Here is a 24085-nt window from a genome sequence, read left to right on the forward strand (position 1 = left end):
CATTTGTTCCTTTGGATCAGAACACTCACAAACATGAGCACTGATTTAGTGAAAATGTTAGGGAAATTCAGCAGCTATTAAATGAAAAACGAAAACTCCACAGGATGTAACAGTAGTGTAATCCATTCATTTCTAAGATAGCATTCAATTCCATCAAAAGTAAAGTAAAATCAAAACTTAGAGATATGTATGTTTCTTGACTCAGTAAAAAGGCAGATGAAATTCAGTTTTATACTGAAAGCAATAATTCAAAGTACTTTTGTGATGCATTAAAGACTATGGGCCAAAGACTTATGGTACATCTCAACTACTCAGTGCTGATGGTACCACACTGATTAGTAATAAGGATATGATCCTGGAGAGATGAGCTGAACACTATCATAGTGTTTTTGATAGACCATCATAAATGTGGAAGCTAGTGACTATTTACCTCAAACTGAAATCAATTACTTCTTTGCTAAATTCCAACTAAAAAACATATTTTAAATGCCACCAGGCTACTTTTATGTGGTAAAGCAGTGTGTACTGATTTTATTCCAGCTAAGATTTACAAGGTGTGTGTTGTGGCAGGGGGAGGGTCCAATGTTCATACAAAAGGTGACTGAAATATTCCAGATTATATGGAAAGAGGAAGTTATGTCCCAGGAGTTCAAGGATATCTCTATTGTCCATCTTTATAAAAATAAAGGGAATAAATTGCTCTGTGACAATCACAGGAAGTTTTTCTCTTAGTCATTGACTGGCAAGATTCTTGTCAGAATTTTCCTTAATAGTCTGACTCTATTTCTAGAAAAAAGGTCATCTACCTGAGAACCAGTGTGACTTCAAAAGGGACCAAGGAGCACTTGATATGATGTTGACTGCCCTACAACTCCAGAAAATTCTAGAAAAGAAGTCTGTATACATTTGTAGATCTGACAACAGTCTTTGATACTGTCAGTTGTGAGGGCTTATGGAAAATTATGCCAATTAATACATTGTTGGTGAAATTGTGATCTGATCAACCATTCTGAAGAGCAATTTGGAACTATGCTCAAAAAGTTATCAAACCTCGAATATCCTTTGATTCAGCAATGTTTCTACTGGGCTTATACCCCGAAGATAACTTAAAGGATAGAAAAGGACCCACATGTGCAAAAATGTTTGTGGCAGCCCTCTTTGTAGTAGTTAGAAACTGGAAATTGAGTGGATGCCCATCAATTGGAGAATGGTTGAATAAGTTATAAATATATGAATGTTATGGAATATTATTGTTTTATAAAAAACAATCAGCAAGATGATTTCAGAGCGGCCTGGAGAGACTTACATGAACTGCTGCTAAGTGAAACGAGGAGAATCAAGAGATCATTGCACATGTCAACAGCAAGGTTATAGGATGATCAATTCTGATGGACATGGCTCTCTCTTCTCAACAATGACATGATTTAGGCCAGTTCTAATAATTCTAATGATCTTTTGATGAAGAGAGCTATCTACACCCAGAGAGAGGATTATGGGAACTGGGTCTGAATCACAACATAGCATTTTCACTTTTTTTATTGCTGTTTGCTTGAATTTTATTTTCTTTCTCATTTTTTTGATCTGTTTTTTTTTTTCTTGTGCAACAAGATAATTGTATAAATATGTATGCCAAATTGGATTTACATTTTTTTTACCATGTTTAACACATGTTGGATTAATTGCCATCTAGGGTAGGGGATGGGGGGAAAGGAAGGAAAATTGGAACACAAGATTTTGCCAGGGAAAATGTTGAAAAATTATCCTTGCATATGTTTTGAACATAAAAAGTTTCAGTTAAAAATAAATAGATAAAAATAAAGATGTTAAAAAGAAAAAAAGAAAGTTGTGTCAAAATTTAGTTGCCCAGAGAAGTTCATCAGTATAATATTCTAATTTCATGACGGCTTGCTTGCCCAGTTTCTAGGCAATGGGCAATGCTCTCCAGCTTTCCTAGTCAGCAATGGAGTGAAACCAGGCTGTGTGTTCACTTCAATGCTTTTTAGCATGATGTTTTCAGCCACATTGCCAAACATTGTCAGTGAGTACAAACATGGAATCAAAGTCGGCTACCGTACTGATGGTAAATTCTGTAACTTGACAAGCAAGCCAAAACTAAAGTGGAGAGAGTGTTGATAGATGACTTTTTTATTTACAGATGATTGTACACTCAATGCAGACTCTGAAGCAGAGATGCAATAAATTATGAATCAATTTTTTGCTGCTTTGTGCTAATTTTGGCCTTACAATTAACACCAAGAAAACAAAGGTCCTCCATCAGCCAGCATCATACCATTCATATGTGGAAACATCAGTTATAATAAGTGATGACGTTTTGAATGCTGTGGATAAGTTCTCTTACCTTGGCAGTATACTTTTCAGGGAAGTCCACATTGAAAATGACATTGACACACTCATTTCCAGAGCTGGTTCAATGTTTGGGAGGCTCTGAAGAAAAGTGTGGGAGAAGAAAAGTATTTTACTACCAAACTGAAAATCTACATGGCTATTATACTGATCTCGTTGTATGCCTGTGAAACTTGGACAGAATACCAATGCCATGTCAGAAATGGAATTATTTCCATTTGAATTGTCTTAGAAAGATTTTGAAGATCACCAGTTAGGATAAGATGACAGACACTGAGGTCCTTTCTTGAACTAAACTGGTAAGCATTCCAACTCTACTGCAAAGAGCACAATTCTGTTAGGCTAGCCACATTATTTGAATGCTAAATATACACTTGCCAAAAAAAAATTATTTTATGGAGAACTCACACAGGGGAAGCACTCATAAGGTGGACAAAAAAAATGTGATACAAGGACACTATCAAGGTATCTCTTAAGAACTTTAGAATTAATTGTATGCCATGGGAGATACTGGCTCAGGACAGCCCAGCATAGTGTGTCCTCATCAGAGAAAGGGCTTTGCTCTATAAGCAAAACAGGACTGAATTAATCCAAAGGAAACACAAAATACACAAAATTAGAGAAGCTACATATGGTCTATTTGTGTCTCACTTGTAGCAGAGCATTCTGACCTCATATTGGTATGATCAGCCATAGTCAGGCACAGTAACTTAACTGTGTTGTCATTTTGGTCCTCTTCAAAAAGGAAGGACAATAATCATTGCCTACTATGTGTATTAAGCATTGGGGATATGAGTACAATTCTAATGGAGGAAGATAAAATAGAAAAGTGAGAGGGGGTAGAGAAGGTTTCTCATATTAGGTATGTTGGAGAAATCTGGAAGAACAAAACTGGGTGGGAAATGAAGAAGTTGTAGGTCTGGGTACCCTCCTAAAATGGAGATTTTGGGAGGGAAGGGCCCTGGAGTAGAAAATATCGATGAAGTTTGCATTCCTGGGCTGATGTGTTTTTTCATTATATAAAGGTTTTGGGAATATGATAGAGAATCCCAGAGCCAAGATGGGAAACAATTTCAAGAAAGAAATTTGTCACAATTAATTCCCTGCAACCCTCCCTTCTCCAAAAGTGGTTTACTTCGATAACATCAAGGGAGTTCAACAGCAAGCTATTTTGCAGCTTAACAGTGATGATCCTAAATCTTTACCTCAAATTTCTTCATTTTAGTTTCTTGCACTGATTTGTATTTTGAAGGGTTGCTTTTTGGATTCTTTTTAATATTTTGTAATTTTGTTCTGTTTTTGGCGTATATTGACTTAACTATACACACATTTCTGCCTAGCATGAATACACAAATTTGGTTCCTCAGTAAAGGACCATATTCTTTTTCATATATGATGCCTTATCAGCTAATTCAGGTGCTTGGGTTTTGTCTTTTCTGTTGCTTGGTAAGCATCATCCTCATTGTATGATATTGGGTGTTTATTGTAATGTGGGTTTGGGAGAGGAATATTAGAGAAACAAAGTTTTTATTGTTATTATTAAACTACAAATTGCCCGGGAAATTTCTAAACAAATTTAGAAAACTCAGAATCTCAATCATAGAATTTGAGACTCAAAAGGGCTGTCTAGTCCAACCATACACAAAAGTAATACTTCCATAACACCTAAGTAGTACCCCAACATTTGTTTGAAAATTTTGGACTCCAGGATCATGAGAATTACTTACATCTTCCTTCATTAAAGTGCCCTTAATTCTGTTATCAATGTATTAGATATAAATATACTTCTAGGTGCCATAGCTAATTTATTGTTTAATGATAGAAATTAGAAATTAAAGTAAATAATGGAAAATTGTCTCTTACTATAAATCGAAGTAATTTAGCTCTTATTTTTCAAAATGTTCCTGTTTAAAATGACTCTAAGTAATCATGCTTATCTGGCAGTAAAAATTACATGTTTAACCTATTAAGCAAAGGAGATGAATTGGTAGTTTAATCCTTTATTCACAGGGGAGAGAGAGAGAGAGAGAGAGAGAGAGAGAGAGAGAGAGAGAGAGAGAGAGAGAGAGAGAGGAGAGAGAGAGAGAGAGAGAGAGAGAGAGAGAGAGAGAGAGAGAGAGAGAGAGAGAGAGAAAGAGAGAGAGAGAAGAGAGAGAGAGAGAGAGAGAGAGAGAGAGAGAGAAGAGAGAGAGAGAGAGAGAGAGAGAGAGAGAGAGAGAGAGAGGAGATGAGACAGAGATAGAAACAGAGACAGACAGAGACAGAGATAGAACTATTAAAATCATGGTTCATTATGGTTATATTCTGTTTCATATCAGAATTGTAAGGAGAATAGAGAAAAGAGGATTCTATCTCAACCTGCTTGAAGGAAAGACAAAAGAATAGCACAAATAATCATTGCAAGATGCCTATTTTGGGGCATGCTTTCCCAAGCTGGGAACTCTTGTCCCTGAAAAGAACACAGTGCAAAAAGGCCCAATATGGCTTTTAGACTGCATCTGTACTATCTAATGTATAAAGGGAAGGTAAATGTTGATGCTTGACTGACCAATTCACCTTTCAAAGTAGTTTGCTAAATTCCCATTGGTTGGCCTCTGGAGAACTGGAAGTGCAGCAGCTAGAAACTGGAGGCCACATTAATTGTGCTTGGTCCTGCTGAGATTTTCTTAACTGCTTCCAGAAAGAGAAAAGGAGTCCCCCAAGTCCCTGAGTTAAGTCCCTCAAGAAGGCCTCAAACACTATATTCATTCATATATAAATAACACTGATTTTTACCACACTGAACTGTAACTTCAGGTGCTCTACTGGAAGATCACATTATATAAATATCCCACCAGATAAAAAACTTCCAAGAGCTTATTATTCTCTCTTTCAGTCTTCCTTTCTTCCTTCCTTTTTTCTTTCATCTCTTCCTTCCTTCTTTCCTTCCATTTTCTCTCTCTCTTTCTCTCTCTCTTCCTTTCTTCCTATTTTACTTTGCAAAGCATAAATGTTTGTTTGTTTTTGCTGAGGCAGTTGGGGTTAAGTGACTTGCCCAAGGTCACACAGTTAGGATGCGTTATGTGTCTGAGTCCAGATTTGAACTCAATTTCTCCTGACTTCAGAATTGGTGCTCTATCCACTGCACCAACTAGTTGCCCCCATAAATCTTTCTTTAAAGATGTAAGTGAAAGTCTGATCACATTTTAATTGTTGTTATAATTTTAAGATCACTTCTAGTGGCTAAGTGTTGTAATGCATTGAGTGCTGGAATCAAGAAGATTTAAGTTTAAATCTAGACTCAGACAGTTATTAGCTATGTGACCTTGGCTAAAACACTTAACCACTGCCTGCCTCACTTTTCTTATCTATAAAATGGGGATAATAATATTATTACTATTTCATGGTTGTAGTAAAGATAAAATGAGATACTTTAGGTAAAGTGTTTTTGCAAACCTTAAAGTATAAGATATTATCATTTTAATCTTCATTTTGGATCATTTGGCAATAGTTCATTTACATTTCTCACCCATTCAACAGGAATATCTACAGATTAAGTTGAGGCGTTTTCCACTCAACCTGATAGGACTGTAGAATGCTAGGCCATTGTTAGTCCCTGACAAAATTGAAATTCTTCAAATAAATTGATTACATTAAAGAGAAAAGGTGGAGAGCAAGTTGAAAGTATGGAAACTGGAGGTCATGATGATGATATTGCTGAGTTTTTCCTAATTTCTTATAGAAAGAGAAAAAAGAATCCTTCTAGGTTCTGAGCTAATTCCCCTAAGAGCTTACCACTTTTGTGAGCTGGAACAGCTTCAGTTTATAAGCTTCAAGTAAGGGACACTGCTCTTCAATAGCCAATCACTAAGCTCTATCAAGTATTTTTAAACAATGATCACTATTATATAATGTCATCAATTTGACTGGAGAATTTCAATTTAATTAGAAAATGGCCCCATAATATAACATTACCAAATTAGTTCTGGAATTTTTCAATTTGATGAGTTGCTTTCCTGATATATCAGTTTTGTAGTAAGGGAAATTTAACCAATAAATAAAATGAGGCCATTTTTCTAAGCATAATAACATTTATTAATAGGGCATGAGATTTATTAATAAAAAACAGTTCAATGATATGCCTCCATATGCAACAAAGACACTCAGTGAAAGTTGGCAGGGTCTTTTATGCCCATGTGTCTTCTTTCTAATTGGTTCAACAGTACATATTGGAACCTCCCCTGGCAATCCTGATTGGTGGAAGTAAGTTAAGAGTTCTCAGTTAATCCCTATTGCTGAGATAGGAAGTGTGCGGAGAGTTCAGGGAGAATAGCATCTTTGATATGAGGGTTTGTCAAGTTCTTCTCAGGTCTGCTCATCCATCTTTTGTTTATACCTTTTAACCAACTCTCACCTGTATTTTCATGAAGTTGAAGCATGTACAGTGTTCCCACCCTAGTAAAACTGTCTCTTCAGATAGGCTAAACCAGGTTAAGAATATTCAATAAACTCAGACCTGTTGTTGAGTTAAGGAGAAGTCTACCCCAAGCATGTGACGACTTCCCTGGCAGAATAGGTGGATGAGAACAATTTGTTCCATGGCCAAGAAGGAGGCTGAAGCAGGTGTTAATTATTCTTAGAGCTTGATCAGACATTGAAGATACCATTCACTGCTATTGCCAGTCATCTTGATTTTTATCTTGCCACTGGATTTTGATGGCTTTGGAAAGAGAATGGAGCTAATTTTATTTAACTCTGCCTTACTAAAATCCAATTCATTTGTAAGCCAAAACTTCAACCAAGCAATTGTTCCTTTTCAAAAAGGATGAAGGAACCATAACCACATCTTTGAAAGGGGGGAAAGCAATGGACTGGCTGTCATATGTAGATGATCATACCTCTCTCTGACTCCTAAGGAAAGCAACAATCTTAACCAGTAAAACATAAGCCTTCTCAATCAGGTTTTCACTGCCTTGTTCTGGCCTTTGTAGATTAGGTTATCCCAAACTAATGAAGGGAGCAAGGATAAAACTCAGACTCCTTAAGGAAAGGTCTAAGGCAAATTTTAGAGTAACCAAAAGACAGGGTCTCATTTGAGTGGAACCTAGGTCAAACTAGTTAAAGAACAGGTGCCTTGGAGGCTAGAAGCTATCACATTACTCAAGTGAGGACTTTCAGTGACTATCTGGCCTTTTTCAGGAGTGGGGTCTTGGCAAAAGTAGGAGGAAAAAGGAATTATTGGTTAATAACATCATAGTATAATATTAATTCCTCTCTGCTTTATAGATAGCTGGTAATGCAGTGGAGTACTGATCCTGAAGTCAAGATGTCCTAAGGTTAAGTTTGGTCTCAAGATCTTACTATCTGTGTGACCATGGGCAATCCACTTATTTGATACCTGCCTCAGTTTCCTCAGCTATTTCAAATGACTAGGTAATCATGGTTCTTGGTGCAATTAGCACAATATCATCTGCAAATGAAAGCACCTGGAGATTCTCATTATTTCTGGAGGATTTTTTTTTCCATTTGTATTTAGTACATGAAATTTTCCTTAGGCTTTATCCATATTATGATAGATAGTTTTATGGATAGTCCTTTGAAGTTATTTATTGGTATTTTGTATGGGCACTGTGGATGGATAGTAGGATATCCCAGAATTTACTAGAAAGTAGAAAGTGGCACAAGATTGTATTTGTCAAAGTGTTTCATTTTATATAGTTACAACTGTTCCCTGTTAAAAATAACCATTTTATCAATATTACCATTTTCCAGATGATGTGTTATAGCTACAAATAATGGGTTACTGTGTTCTCAGAAGAATTAAGATAGTAGATAACCTAAAGGGCAATAGAGAGATACTTAGTAGAAATAAACAGGGTGCACCATATTATCAACTATGATCTGCATACAAAGAGACATCATCAAGGATGTGTATCATTGGAGAAAGACATGGTCTTATCACATATTGAGAGCAAGAAATAACAGATGGATACCAAGAGAGTTATATTAGTGTCCCTAAAATTAAAACAACAACAACAACCCTAGAGAAAGTTTTTCAATATGTTCCTCTCTGGAGCATGTATGGAGGAATCCCAAGGTTTCTTTTATTTTTTCAAGTTCTTAGAGAAAAATATCCTTTTGTGTCAAGTACTAATCTTAATTCTTTAGACTTTATCACCTGTAGCAGGAAGGAGCAAGGTATGTGGAAAAAGTACTGGGTTTGGAACAAGAAGTTGTTTATTTCAATCATGTCCAAATCTTTGTGACCTCATTTGGGGGTTTCTTGGTAAAGATACTGTAATGGCTGGCCTTTTTCAGTTTCATTTTACAGATAAGGAACTGAAGCAAACAGGATTAAGTTGCCAAGGGTCATATGGTTAATAGATAGCTGAGGCAGAGTTTGAACTCAGGTTTCCCTAATTCTAGGTCAGGTACTCTATCCACTGTGCCACTTACCTGCCCTCTGAAGCCAGAAGACATGATTTAGAAGAAATTAACTCTACTAGTCATTAGCTTATATAGGAAAAGTAAGAGGAATTGAACCTATAATCTCCTAGATACGTAGAATTCCTGGATATGGAAAATGTCTTTAATTAACACAGGCAGGACCTTCTCTATCTATAACTTATAGTCTTAAAAAATCAACAGGAGCATTTAGGTTAAATGACTTAGGTCATATAGTTAGCATATGGCAGAGTAGGACTTAATCTAAAGTCTTCCTAGATCCGGGGCCAGTTCTCTATCTCCCATGCATACTGTTTACTCTATATAGCACTTGGTAATCTCAAGTGATCTTCCATGTGAATACTAATCAGCCTTGATGCTAATTATCTTCTTAAATAAAATAAAATTGGATATGTTCATAGACCCAATAGTTATATGGCCATGATAAAAATCATTCAAATTCCCTGAGTTTCACTTTCCTCATCTGTAAAATGATGGTAATAATATTTGTTCTCTCTGCCTCACAAAGTTATTGTAAAAATGTTTTTTTTTTTTTTATAAATGTGAATTATTGAAAGTAAGATTAGTATACTGAATGGTTTATTTGGCATAAAAGGTTCTTTTTCCTCACTCAGAAGTCCTTCAGAAATAAAACATTAACTTTGTTATAACAGAAGGCTTGCTGGACAGGGGAGATGGAGAGGGACATAGGGTAGAAATGAATGTAATATAAAAAATAAAAGACATAAAAAGTAAAGAAAAACTTTAAAAAATGATTAATGCTAATTTTAATTGGATAATTCTTTATAAAATTTTTCCTCCTCTTCCTCTTCTCTGTCTCTCTCTGTCTCTGTGTTTGTCTGTCTGTCTCTATCTTTCTTTGTATGTCACTACAATTTAGGGACTGGGTTTATGATTTTATTTGTACAGAGAATTCTCAATCAGAAAGCTTCCTCTATCAAAGGAGATCTGCATTTGCACTAAAACTTGTAGGATTGGAAGACTGCTTGGAGCACTGTTAAGTGACTTGGTGAAGATCACACAGCCATTATGTGCAAGAGGCAGGATTTGAAGCCAAGTCTTCTTTACTTTGAGACCAGTTCTTCATCCATTATACCATGCTGATTTTCACACAATGAGTTATTTACACACATACACACACACACACACACACACACACACAAATACAAACACATATTTTAAAGACACCCTTCTGATGTTCCCTGGGATTAAGATGGAGGTACAGAAAGATGTACTTAAGTCTGTGAAGCTATCTTAAATGGGATCCTATTTTATCACTATTATTTGAATTCAAAATGATATTGAAGATATTATATACATACTTACAATCTGCTATATTAAGTGACCTCATACAGGAGATATCTTTGATTGTCCTATCTCCAGTAATAGATATCTCTCAGTCAGAAATGATGTCAGAAAATCAAGCAGCTGGACAGACAGAGATGCATGAGATACATGTCCAGTTTTATTTATTACCTGTGCCAAATTATCACTGTATACCTAAGCTGGCTACATTTTCTTCCTAACTGTCTATTAAGACTATTTGTTCTTTCTTACAATAAGATGTCCCTTTGCTTTGGGTTATAGAACTATGCTTTGCATTGACAGAAGGCAAGAAATATATAATTGTATAGGCATAATTTAAGAAAGAAGAGGTAATTCTCCTTATTGATTGGGTCTAGTTGATTCCAAATCTAATGAAAAATTTTTTTGTACAGCAAAAAAATGGTTGGATCATGTATATATATATATATATAGTAATTAAGGATTAAGCTAACAAGGGTTTAAGAAATCAAGATTAACACCTTAATTATATCAGAGAAGCAAAATGCTAAGGTTCTTTCCAACTCCAAATCTACAATCTAATACTTACTAGCAATGTTACCTTAAGAAAATCCCTTTATTCCCTTTATCAGGCCTGAGAGACTTACACGAACTGATGCTGAGTGAAACGAGCAAGGCCAGGAGATCATTATATACTTCAACAACAATACTATATGATGATCAATTCTGATGGACGTGGCCCTCTTCAACAATGAAGATGAATCAAATCAGTTCCAATAGAGCAGTAATGAACTGAACCAGCTACACCCAGGGAAAGAACTCTGGGAGATGACTAAGAACCATTGCATTGAATTCCCAATCCCTCTATTTTTGCCTGCCTTCATTTTGGACTTCCTTCACCGGCTAATTGTACAATATTTCAGAGTCCGATTCTTTTTGTACAGCAAAATAATGGTTGGATCATGTATATTTATTGTGTATCTAATTTATATTTTAATATATTTAACATCTACTGGTCACCCTGCTATCTGGGGGAAGGGGTGGGGGGAAGAAGGGGAAAAATTGGAACAAGAGGTTTGACAATTGTCAATGCTGTAAAGTTACCCATACATATAACCTGTAAATAAAAGGCTATTAAAATTAAAAAAAAAAGAAAATCCCTTTATCTCTTCTAATTTTTGTATTTCCTTATTGGTAAATGGTGGTAATAATATTCATATCATATTTAATTGGATTTTCCTTTACACACACCCCCAAATTGATGGGACTTTCCAATTTTTTTTTTGCTCTGAGAAGAGAGCTGCTGTGAATATTTTTTATACGTATATATGTCATTTTCCTTTTTTTCCCCCCTAAATCTCTTTTGGTATTCATGTCAAGTAGTGGTGTTGTTAGGTCAAAGGATATGCATGAATTTATAGCCTTTTGAGCACAGATTATATCTTTTGATCATTTATCAATTGGGACATGGCTCTTATTTTTCATAATAGATCTTATCAGAGAAACTTACTTTGAAATTCTTTTACAATTACATTGCTAACTTTATCCTCCTCCCTCCTCCCACCATTTATTCTCTCCTTTCATCCTGTCACTCCTCAAAAGTGTTTTGATACTGATACTCTCTCCTGCAATATGCCTTCTCTTTTATTACCTCTTTCCCTTTACATTTCCATTCCCTCTTATTTTCCTGAAGAGTAAGATAGATTTTTATACCTCTATTAAGTATACATTTAATTCCTCTTTGAGCCAGTTCTCATGAGAGTAAGGTTCCCTTTCTTCTCCTCTCCTCCCCTCTTCCTCTCTGCTGTAAAAGCCTTTTCTTGCCTCTTTTTTATGACAAATAATTTGCACAATTCCATTTCTCACTTTCCCTTTCTCCCTTAATTGGGTTTTTAATAAGATAGTGTTTTGTACATCTCCAAGTTCTACATAAATATGAGTTTTTATCATTATTATGTGAAGTTACTGATTGATTTGAGTAGAACTTTGAATTGTATTTTTCTACTAGTGTTGATATATTTATTATGATCCATCTACATTCTCTCATCTAGATCTTCCTTTCTGAGCAAACTCAGCAAACTCTTTTCTTCACCAATGACTTTTAAATCTCACTCTCTAAAGTGTGGCATGAGAAGTATAAATGGCATTAAGGAAAGACAAATTGGATTATATCAGATCAAGTTTCCATAGAGAGGGCCTGTTCCAAAGGCAACATAATTTTGAGGACACTGAGCTATCATTGTTCAAAATATTTTAAACAAGGAAAGATAATGAATGATAGGAAAAATAAAATCAAGAAGCTATTTCCTGAAATAAAATAGCAGACTCAGAAGAACAAGATACAACTTTATGGTGCCTCTTCCAACAAGGTGTTTTCCATACAAATGGTAAGCCTTTGCACACTCGACAACAGAAATACAACCTTATTTGATTATTCCTTGCTTGTTTATATGAAGTCAGATATAAAACTTGAAGATGTATGCTCACAAAAATTGTTTGTATTGTCATAAATGATGTCCAGGGCAGAGTAGAATATAAATAAGATTCTCTACAGATGGTGAAGACCTTCAGATGCTCTTTTTGGGGATGCCATTGAGCTGATTGCATCCAGAATATTTTCAACTTAAGTATAATAAGTTCAAACTTCTGAGGATAAAACAACTAAAGGAAGATTATCAATTTTCCAAATTATGGTATGCATTTTAATTGGCCACTCATATTGCTGGTCCATCCTGAGTTGGACCTGGCACATAGTAAACATTAATGAGAGCTTGTTGATTGACATGAAACTTAAAGAATTACTGAGTCTAAAAACAATACAAGTTTATTAAGTTAAATTTGTTTAATTACACAACTTGAAAGATTCCTTTTACCCAAGATTCTCCTTAGACCAAAAACATATTTTAAACATTGCTATTTTTCTAGTGATGCTATATAGCTGAGAAGTTAAGAATATTATAATTTTGTAAGGTATCAAAGTGGCATATCACCTAAAAGGCAAGAGAAAGATGTATAAACATACTACAGGATATTGCTATTTACTAAGTAGGCCAGTCATGTAGCAAAAGCAGTGGACAACAATAGATAGTCAGTTTGCTGCATGAGTACTTATGCAATGATAAAAGAATTAAAGGTAGGTCTTCTATACATAGGGTGGATCAGTTCTCTTTGGAAGGGCTATAGGTGGACAGAGCAGGAATTGAAGAAGATACAAAGACCTGAATAGATTGTAATCTGGACTACTGAAGGGGACACCTTTTTCAATGAGGTTCTAGATCCAGTGCAATACTGAAGTGTGTGTATTATCTCTCCAGATGTAGTGTTCATGAAAGTTTCTTTGGATATTAATAACTGGACTATATTTGAATTGACCTGATGACTCTGATCTTGGTAATATCACTGTATAAACAGTTGAGCTAACAGGTCATAGAAAGCTATTTTATTAACTTTTCATTGAATAGACCAGTTTGGGAAGTTTCACTAGTATTTCCGAAGAGTAATATTGTAAAGACACAAAACATGTTCTCTTCAATTATACCAATTGTGGGGTGGCAGACCTTCTAAGAAAATTCTGAGGTACTGAAGAAAGAAGGGTCCATTTTAATTTGTTAGCAAATTGGTTTTATGAGGATTAAGTGGATTAATTGAGGAAATTTGCTCATAAGAGACAGTCTTTGGCAACCAGAGAACAGAATGGTGGGTTCTTGAACCTTCTTTAGGCCAGGCCAGATCTTGTTAAAAAGAAGAAAAAAAAAAGGTATAGTGCCAGAAATGACCTGTGGACACATGTAAGCATCGTCATACAATAGTTGCAGTTTCTTTTGCTGTTTATATTTACTAAAGGTAATTTCCCTTCCTTATGAAGTCATAGGTCACATCCCCATACTCTGGCTCTCATCCTACCTACATTCAGGACACAAGATAGAGATGACTGCTGGCAAATTTACTAATTTGTGTTTCATTTCTAGACCACACTCAGTTCATTCTGGAAGTTTTAGAATAAATACTTATTGGATTATAGTACCAGAAGATATAATGGATATGAATAATTCAGAATAGCATGGATAGATTTATATGAACTGATGTAGAATAAAATAAGCCAAACCAGGCAAACAAGATGCATACTAATTACAATGATATAAATGGAAAGAACAATAAAATCAATTAAATATTACATACAAATAAAAATGAAAGAAAAATTACTCTATAGAAGGGCAAGTATTTTCCCAGTTCAAGAAAAAGGAAGAGAATTGAGTCATTGGATCTGAAAGTATAGATCAGCAAACTAAGTTCAATTCCTGGTAAAATTCTAGAACATATTATTCAAAGAAAGACAAATAAATATGTAGAAAAAGAAGTAATGATCACAAAGCCAGTTTGACTTCTTCAAGAACAAATAATATCTCATTAACTTTTTTAATTTTTTGAGGAAATTATTAGAATGGTAGATCAGAGGAATTATGTACATATACATATTATATATAGCATATTTATGAAAATATAATATACATGAGCTAGGTTTTAGTGAGGCATCTGATGATGTAGTTTACCATTACTTCAGAAAAATAGTAAGATATAGCCTAAAAGATATTGTTTTGGAAAAAGGCAAGATGTAATCTAGATAATATAATTATATTGATTCATAACTGAATGAATGGTCAAAAGCAAAAAAAATATTTTTAATAGGTCAACGTCAGTTTAGAAACAGATCTACAATAATGTGTTTTGAGGATCTGTGCCTATCTTTTTGCTTGTCAATGTTTTTTAGCAATGATTTGGATAAAGTTAGAGATGGTATGCTAATCAAATTTGTAGAATGGTAGAACTAACACAGAGTTAGAGTCTGTAATTATCTTATTAGATAAAAAATGTTGGATTAAATTCAATAATACAAAATTTGTTACATATAAAGTAATATATTTGATGTATTATTAATTTCTCAAGCATAATATGGGGGAATCATGGTTATATAGAACTTTATCTGAAAAATAAAAAAGAATTTTAGAGGTCTGCAGACTTTATCTGGGTCTACTGAGCAATATAGTGATCTAAAAAGCTAATTTTATTTTAGGCTTCATGAAGAGAAACATAATACCTAGAATTAGTGAAGTGATAATTACATTGCACTCTTCCCTGTTTAGTTCACATCTAGAACATTGTATTCATTTTTGGATTAGGCTCAACATTTTAGCAATATTATTGATAAACCTGAGAGTGTTCAGAAAGGGCAACCAGAATAATGAAGGACTTCAAATTTTCAATGTAAAAACTGCTCAATTTTGTCTTTCTCAAGGAGAATGATGGGAAACTATTTTGTGGCTGGACTTTTTTTGGGAGGGAGCACAAAATAATCAACTTTGCTGATCAAGTTATTCTGAAACATAAGAATAACTTGAGTACTTTAGCTTTTTGATACAACACTACAAACTTACTGTTTATTTTTCTTCATCAAAAAGCATTTCTATGTAATTTAAAATGAAATTTCAAAATCGATTATTTGTTTATTCATGGAAGTTTTTATAAAAATTTCTTTGAAACCATAGAGCTTGATGACATTTCTGGGCAGGTTGAACTTATGGTTATCCTCTCTAACAGCATGTGGTATATTCTCTTGATGTTCTTTTGTTTTCCAATTCTACTTTTTCTTCACTGTTTTCATTCATTATTTCCTGAAATAATGTGATCTGGCTTATTTCATTGTATTTTTCTTATAGATTAATGAATTTTACATTGTTTCACTGAATGGTGCAGTGGAAATATTGGATTTGGAGTTGGAGTGTCTCCATTATTTATTTAAAATATTATCCATATTTTATTATTATATCTATAAATCATCTGTGTTAACTTTTGGAAATTTATTTCACCTCTTTGGGCACCAGTCTCCTCAACTATGACACTAGGGGTTGGGATCAAGTGTTCTCTTCGGTTCTCTCCCTACCTTCTATCTTTAAATCTATGATAATATGAACTGTCTTCAAGGTCAAGTCTTCTTGCAATTTTGGCATGTCCTGTGTAGCTTTATATTTAATTTTGCTCTGCTATTTCTTATTGCATATCTCCGTTTTTGTATGCTGTTTGTGTCATTGTTTTTATATTTATTATTTTATTAAAACTACCCAACTTTTTGTCTTAAACCATTTTATTTTTATATTTGTCTTTTCAAATTATACTTTTGTTCCTTATTTCTCACTTTAATTACTTTTAAATCTGGGGGTTCTTTCAGTTTTTTCAGTCCTATTTTGGGGTTTTAAATTCTAATTAAGGTATTAGTTTCATCTACAGAAAAGAGATTAATATTAATAATCTTTTACTTCACAGTATATTTTCACTGAATTTGTTTATTCATTTCTTGTCTCTCTGCTGGTTTTTTTAATGAGGTTTATTAGGTTTTATTTAACTTTTTCTCTCTTGGAAGGCTTTGGTTATTGCTATTAACACTTATTTAGCATATATATATATATATATATATACATATATATGTATATTTTTCATTTTGAGGTGATGAAGTAGAAATGAATTTAGGCATAACCAATCACAAGCATTTTGAACAGTTGAAGAGACATTGTATTGGTTTCATGGTAACTAGCTTCTATATGGGGTAATCTTGAAAAACAACTCTGTTGAATGGGGCATTTACCCTAAGTCCTTTCTCAGCCAGTTATTTTCTAGCAGACGTTTGAATGGGTTACATCTCTGACATTCCTGAAATCATTGTTTCCATTTCCTAACTCCCTTATCAGAATATCTGCTGGGCCCAGGTATGTGTTTCAGAGGCATTGTGATACAGTAGAAGAGAACCAACTTAAAAAGTTGGAGGGCCTGCATTCATATTTCAGTTCTTCCACAAAGCACCCATGGAAACTTCATTAAATATATCCATCACTCTAAGTCTATTTGCTTGTTTCTAAAATGATGGGATTGGATTAGATTATCTCTAAACTAAAGCTGTTCTAGTCTAAAGCTATTGTCCCAAGCAGTTGCCATGAAATAAGGAGGGAATATCCTAGGTTTATTAATTTGTTTTTGTTATGTTGCAAGTTCCTTGTTTCTGTTTTCTTTTGTTTAATAATTATGTGCAATAAACCATTTCTATCATTTGGTCACTGATGGAGGGAATACTTATATCTGCAAGATCTCAAATCCATTGAGGTATGGCACTGATAAGTTCCAGACTAAAGTACCTTACTTAAGTCATTAGAGCAGAAAGGAACCTTTGACAACCCATATTACAACTTCCTTATTATATATGTTCTAAGAGATAGGAAATGAGTATTCTAGTGTTATAGGTATTAAGTGGTAGCTCAGACTCTCATTCTAGCCTAGTGCTCTTTCTCCTATAACAACTGTCCAAGGCTTGATCCTTACATGGGTCAATGAATATTATGCAAAGAAAAGCTTAGTTCTTTTGCTTCTGTCTCCCACCCCTGCTAACAATAACAGATGTAAAATCCAAGCAGCCCATCATAAAATAGATCAAGAAATAGTGAGAACCTCTCAATCTTAGTCTTCACTTTTAGTAGTGCAATGAGAAGTCAGTCATGTTGTTATGCCACAGTTCTCTTTAACTGTCCTGACTCAGTTTCCCTGCACTAGTCCTGAGTTTTCTTGAATTGTTTCCTTAATTGTTCTGCCTCATCTCCTTAGTTGTAAAACCCCCATCTGATCCATTCAGGCTGAGGACCATTTGCTCTAAGGTTATAAATTGTCAATGTAAGACTCAAGATAAGAGGGAAAGACCAGACTTCCTGACTCTTTCTATCCTCAAGAATTTACACTATACCTCTAAAATATTCCAAAAGATAAGACTATCCTGAACACCTCATTGACATCTTTACTTCTGTTTATTCAGACATCCTAACTCTGGCTTTTAGTAATAATTTATGGCTTCCCCCCCATCCTGAAAAAACCAAATAGGTCTGTGAAAAAATTTCCTGCTTCTTTCTCCTTTCTTTGTTTGTAAAAGGTATTTAAGAATTTGGGATTCTCCCATTCATCGCTGGATACTTTGAGATGAGAGTCCTGTCCAGTCATATATACTCTTCAATTAATAAAATATTAAAAACCCTCTAATCTCTCTCCTGCCTCAGTTTCTGCGGCATTACAATGTCATATGTATAAGTTGGAAAATATTATTATGGGGGCATGATTGTTTGCATTTGAAGGAATTTTTCTGTCCTCCATGATTCATTCTAGCTATATATATTTTAAGTATTCTATGTGAATAGAACAATTTAAGTATAAGACAAAATTTGTTTTATTTAATAAAAACAAAGCCAATATAGTCTTTCATGAGAATTTTTTTGAGAAATTCAGGAAACTGTCTACCTTCTAGCTGCTGCTCAGTATTGCTCTGTAAAACTCTATGGAGAATGGCGGTCTCTGAGGCTCACAATACGTGGGGCTCTCTTAAAACAAGCCTTAGGGCCTGGAAAAAATAGCCTTTAAGTCTGGGGATTATACAAAGTCTTGGCTTTGGAGAGAGATTCTGAGATGGGAGGGAAATTTTAATAGTCTGATTTCTATCCAAAAAACATTGTTAAGAATCTTAAGAATGTGAATGAAAACACAATAGAAGATGCTGTTAATGGCTAACAGTCTGCTTCTTGCTTAGTTTGTGTGCCTCTGCTTTGTAGCACATATGGTATGCCTTCTGACCCACTGTGTAGACTGTCTTCTGATACCAAGGCTCCACAGGATGGGTCAGAGGTGGCTCTGTAGGGGCACCCAGTGCATCTGCTGGGGTTTTGCTGCAAGTCGCCAGGAAACTGTCCTACCTGTCCCAACTTGCTGACTTGCTTTGGCAAAGACCTGGTTTGTAGGAATCTGGTTTTTGCACCATCCAAAACAGATTCCAGGAAGCTTATGTGCATGGGAGGGGGGCCAAAAAGTTATGAATAGAGAGAATAGATTCATTGAGAAATAAAAATTGAGAGCAAATGAAGTAGGTGTGGGTTTACTAATCCTTTTGAGGTGTTAATGGATTCTGCGAATAGGAATTGGTATAGGGTGAATAAGAAATTCATACATTTGATGGGTACATTTGTAAGAAACAATAAGGAGATAAACACTGATAGATATTTTCCTGGATGTCATAATGAGTCCCAATTTGTATCATTTTCTTGGGGAGAAGTAGAATGATAGCAGAAGAGGGGAACATGGCTTTATTTAGTCAAAGCACTTAACAGAACATTAGATCATAGATTTATAGCTAAAAGGGACCATAGAATTCATTAATTACTCATTTTACAATGGAGGAAACTCAGGCACAGATAATTTAGTTGACTTTGCCCAGAGGTATAAAGCTGTTAAATAGTTAAGGCAAGATTTATACTCACATCTTTGTGATATCAACTTAAGCACTTTATTCATTATTCCACACTGCTCTTAGAATCAGAAGACCAAGATTTGAATCTTGGTTGTGTGACTCTGGACAAGTCATTAAACTTCTCAGTTTCCTCATCCTTATAATGATGGGCACCAGATTGGATGAGCCTTAAGGTCCTTTAATAGAATCACAGGGACCTTAGAGAGAAAGAAATCAAAGGGGAGACAGTGAGATGAGGGGAAAAACTCAAAAGGAGAGGGAATTATCCCACTGAGATAAAACACCTGAAGTTTTATGACTCAAGGGAATGTAAAGTGGCCAGAGCTTTGAGGTTTTTCCTGACTCAATTCCTCCCAGTTCTAATGGTAAGAAAAAAAAAAAAAGGAGTGGGGCTATAATAATTTAAATTATTCAGGGCATAACAACTGGACTTTGCTCAGATGGCTAGGATGCTTGTTGCCCATGTAAGTAAGAAGTTCTTAGCTTATCTTTCTGTTGTTTTTGAATGGCTCTCACTTTTTCTTGTCTAATGCCAATTTAGTTGGTGCCTCTTCAAGGTGGTGAGATGAGACCATGGGGAAAAGAGAAAGAGAACAAGTGCTCCCCCAGAATCTTGTCCTCTCTCCAGAAAGAAGATAAATTGTTGGGGCTACTGGTATCATAATGTAGCTGAGAAAAAGAGAAGGAAGTGCTGCTAAGGATAAAACAGCCAGGGAACAATGTCTCAAGGACTGACTCTGGCCAATCTGGTCAGGCAGATGAATAGAATGGGATGACACCCAATAATCTCCAAACAAAATAAAATTTATGAGTAAAGGTCAGATATACAAAAATCAGGTCAGGAGCACAAAGAATAGTACTTTTTTCCCTTTTTCTTGATTTTTCACCTATTTTACACAAAGATACACTATTTGCATATATACACACATTTTCTTCTGGAACTCTATATTACCTTCATGAGATTCTCATCCTTCTTTTAATTAAAAAAAATTGACAAGCATTTCCAGTTAACCTTCCAGGTTGTAAGGTAACTATTATGTTCCTTCCATGTGGAAAATCTGTGTAATATTTTTTTTTTTTTTTGCCCTCCCTTTGATGATGTTGGGCATTAAATGATAATGTTAGGGTAGCAATTTCTAGTTCAAAATACAAGATGAAAAAAATAGACACCATGAGTAGTAAATATGAAATAGATTTGGGAGAGCATATAGTTAGCAAAGAAAGGGGTTTTTGATAATTAATAAGGGAAAAGATAAGTTCCCTAGTGGAAATCACAATTAACCAGGAGAAAGGGAATAGCGATGAAGTGGGAGTATGTCATTAATTAGCATGCTAAATCCATAGATGAGTTTAGCAGACTAACCCCAAAAGGGGTAAGTAAGGGAAAGGGATTACACCATTGATTGGCAGGCTAACCCTAAAAGGGATTTAGCATCCTGGAAGAGTTAGCTATAACAAGGAGAAAGACATCATGAGGAATGGGGGAAGGGGTGAGAGAAAGACACCATGGGGCAGAGTGTCATGGAGAGCTAACACCAAATGGGATTCAGCAAAGATGACATAGGCCATGGGCAGATTTGTAGGAGAAATTAACACTGGGGGTTTGACATAACTTGGCTTTCTGATTGAATTCAGTAAGATGAAGTTTCTCAAGACCTCCACAGGGGTGAAATTGTAAGCTGAGCTGATCTCCATCCATATCCTTTCCTATTTTCTTTGGGAATGTTATAATCTTATCAGTATTTCAGGCTTTCTCTGCCTATTCTGGACCTCATTACTTTCACACCACAGAAAAAGTCAGACTTTTTTTTTTTTTTTTTTTTGTCTTTTATGGGTGTTTACAGTATTGTATTGTAAAGTTTGGACGAAATATTTGGTTGTAGATCTCTGGATCATCTGTTGGTCTTCACATGGCATCTGTGGCTTCTGCAAAATCCCCTTAGAATTGCTATTTAATTTTTTATGCTAACCCACAATGTATCGGAACCATTATGGGGAAAGTCATGATGTAAAAGATAACTCATTTTTCTCTTTCTCTCTCACCCATAATTACTTTTCTTTTCCCCTCCCTCCCTCCACCCCCTCCCTAGATGGCAGGCAGTCTTATACATGTTAAACATGTTAAAGTATATCTTAAATACAATATATGTGTGCAAATTCATACAGTTCCCTTGTGTAGCATTATTCTTATCCTTAAAGGTCATTTCTCAAAGAGAACTAGAAGCCCAGTCCCTGTCCTGTGGACATTCACAACCCATGTATAGGATAGATATGACCAAGTATAACCATTGAAAAATAATGCAATAATGAACAGTTTATGTTAAAATAATTTATTCTTACAGAATCACAGAATTTCAGGAGTGCATTAAAACACAGGTTTCCTAATTCATAGTGCAGGACTTAAATGACAACTGATAAAAAATGTAGAAACAGAAATGTAGACTTCTCTGTGGGCCTGCCTCGATTTCTCTCTCTCTCTCTCTCTCTCTCTCTCTCTCTCTCTCTCTCTCTCTCTTTCTCTCTCTCTCTCTTTCTCTCTATCTCTCTCTCTCTGTCTCTTTGTTTCTCTCTCTGTCTCTCTCTCTGTCTCTCTCTGTCTCTCTCTGTTTCTCTGTCTCTTTCTGTCTCTCTCTCTCTGTCTCTCTGTCTTGCTGTCTCTCTCTTTCTCTCTATCTCTGTCTCTTTCTCTCTCTGTATGTGTGTGTGTGTGTGTGTGTGTGTGTGTGTGTGTGTGTGTCTGTGTGACATAGTAGAAATACTGCTGGATCAAAGTGTGCATAGTTTGATAGCTCTTTGAGTATAATTCCAGATTTTAGATCCTCTTCCACAAGTTCCTTTGTGCTTCAATTAATTTAGATTAGAAAATTTATTTATTAGATGTAAAATGGGTTAGCAATACTTGGCATAACTATCCTGTTGGACCGTTATGAAGATAAAAAATGAATGAATAGTGAGAACAGTATTTTAAAAAGTCTCAAGAGGAATAAAATCTCTCACCATTATAATTATCAGAAGCAAAACAGATAAAGTAAGAAAAAAGAGGAGAAAAAAGAATTAGGCAGTGAATGCAAGAGTTCAATGAAGCTGTAGAGGGGAAAATGGTGATTCTTGTAGACAGTGACACAGGACAGACAGAACCTGAACTTTTGTTTAATACTGGTGTGTGTCTTGCCACTGATGGCTGCTGAGGATACAAACAACAAATAGAAAGGGTTTCTATTTTCAAGAATTTCACATTCTATTGGGTAAGAATAAGCATGAACAAATATATGTAAGTTGATATCTAAAAAAAATTGTACAACATAAAGTGTGTGTGTGATGATGGTGGTGGTAGTGGAGAGAGTAACAGCAACTGTGAATCAGCTGCTAAATTTATGGGGGGGGGAAAGGGGAGAAGAAAAGTGATTTAAATAGAAATGAGTGACTTGATAAGGGAAATTTCCAAAAAACTGAAAGAGGTTGAGGGAAGTAAATATAACAACTCCTCCTCCTTGGCTCTGTGTGCCAGGGGGTATGAGAGAAGAAGAATTGGAGATAGTGTCCCCAAAATGGTGGTTTTTAAGAGCAAGTTAAGTTTAGGGGAATTCAGAAGATGAAAAGAATGTCAAAGAGGAGATTTAGAAGAAGAGGGAAATTTGTTGACAAAAGAGAGTTCCTGAAGACATCATGGAACAGAGTAGAGAAAGATAGGGACTGTGGAGGTCTAGATTTAGTTGGATAGAAATGAGAAATGTGGGGAGGAGTATGAGAAATCTTTTTTTGCCTAGGCCCCAAGTGGTTAGAAGTAGGAATTTGGAATATCATATAGAGTGGAACCATATCAGCTCTATGGTTCAAGACAGGATGGTGAACAAGGCTCCCTGAAGATTTTAAATCTAAGGTAGACACCTTCCTTACCCCCATTCCTGGTTGGTTACAGAGGAAGAACAGATGGATAGAACAAGAAACAAATCAACACTTGTAATTAATTATTAATAAACTTTTATCTAATGTTTTCTCTGTTCAATGTGTTGACCTTAGTGCAAAGTAGAATGTTGAAAAAGATATTTCAAAAGTGCTTTTTAAATACAAAGCAATGAGAATACAAATTGAAAAAAGCAAGGTAGTCCCTACTCTTAAGTATCTTGCTCCCTTGTTGGGAGATATAACACAGAAAGAAATTTCAAATAACCATAAATCTCAAAGGTACAGCAGCTGGGTGGATGGTAAGTCTTTGAGTATATTAGTAGGTACGATAGTCATATTATCTGAATAGGGTGAATAGTGTGTCACTTTTTCACATTAGGTGTCCCAATGGAGTTTGAATAGCCTAGAAACAAGAGAAAGAATAAAAGAAAGATAAAGGAGGGGGCACTCTTAATGGTGGGTTTTGTTGTCACTTGGATGATCCATAGGGTCTGAGTAGTTTAGGACTGGAGAAGAGGGTAAAGAGAAAGCAAAGGAGGCAGGCCCTTCCTTGTGATAGCAAGGGAGAATATGACACATAGTTTTTGTCCTCAGAGGGATGAGCTTTATCGAAAGGGTGGGCCACAGCTGGCATGTACTGCTTTTGTTGCTGATATTATATAGATTTTGTATGTCTCCAGTGGCATAGGTTCCTAGGCCAGTCAATGCTAGAAGGCAATCTTCTCTCATTAGAATGCAAGCTTAGGGAGAAAATCATGATAA

The sequence above is a fragment of the Antechinus flavipes genome, chromosome 1 (genome assembly GCF_016432865.1).
Source record: "Antechinus flavipes isolate AdamAnt ecotype Samford, QLD, Australia chromosome 1, AdamAnt_v2, whole genome shotgun sequence".
NCBI lineage: Eukaryota > Metazoa > Chordata > Mammalia > Dasyuromorphia > Dasyuridae > Antechinus > Antechinus flavipes.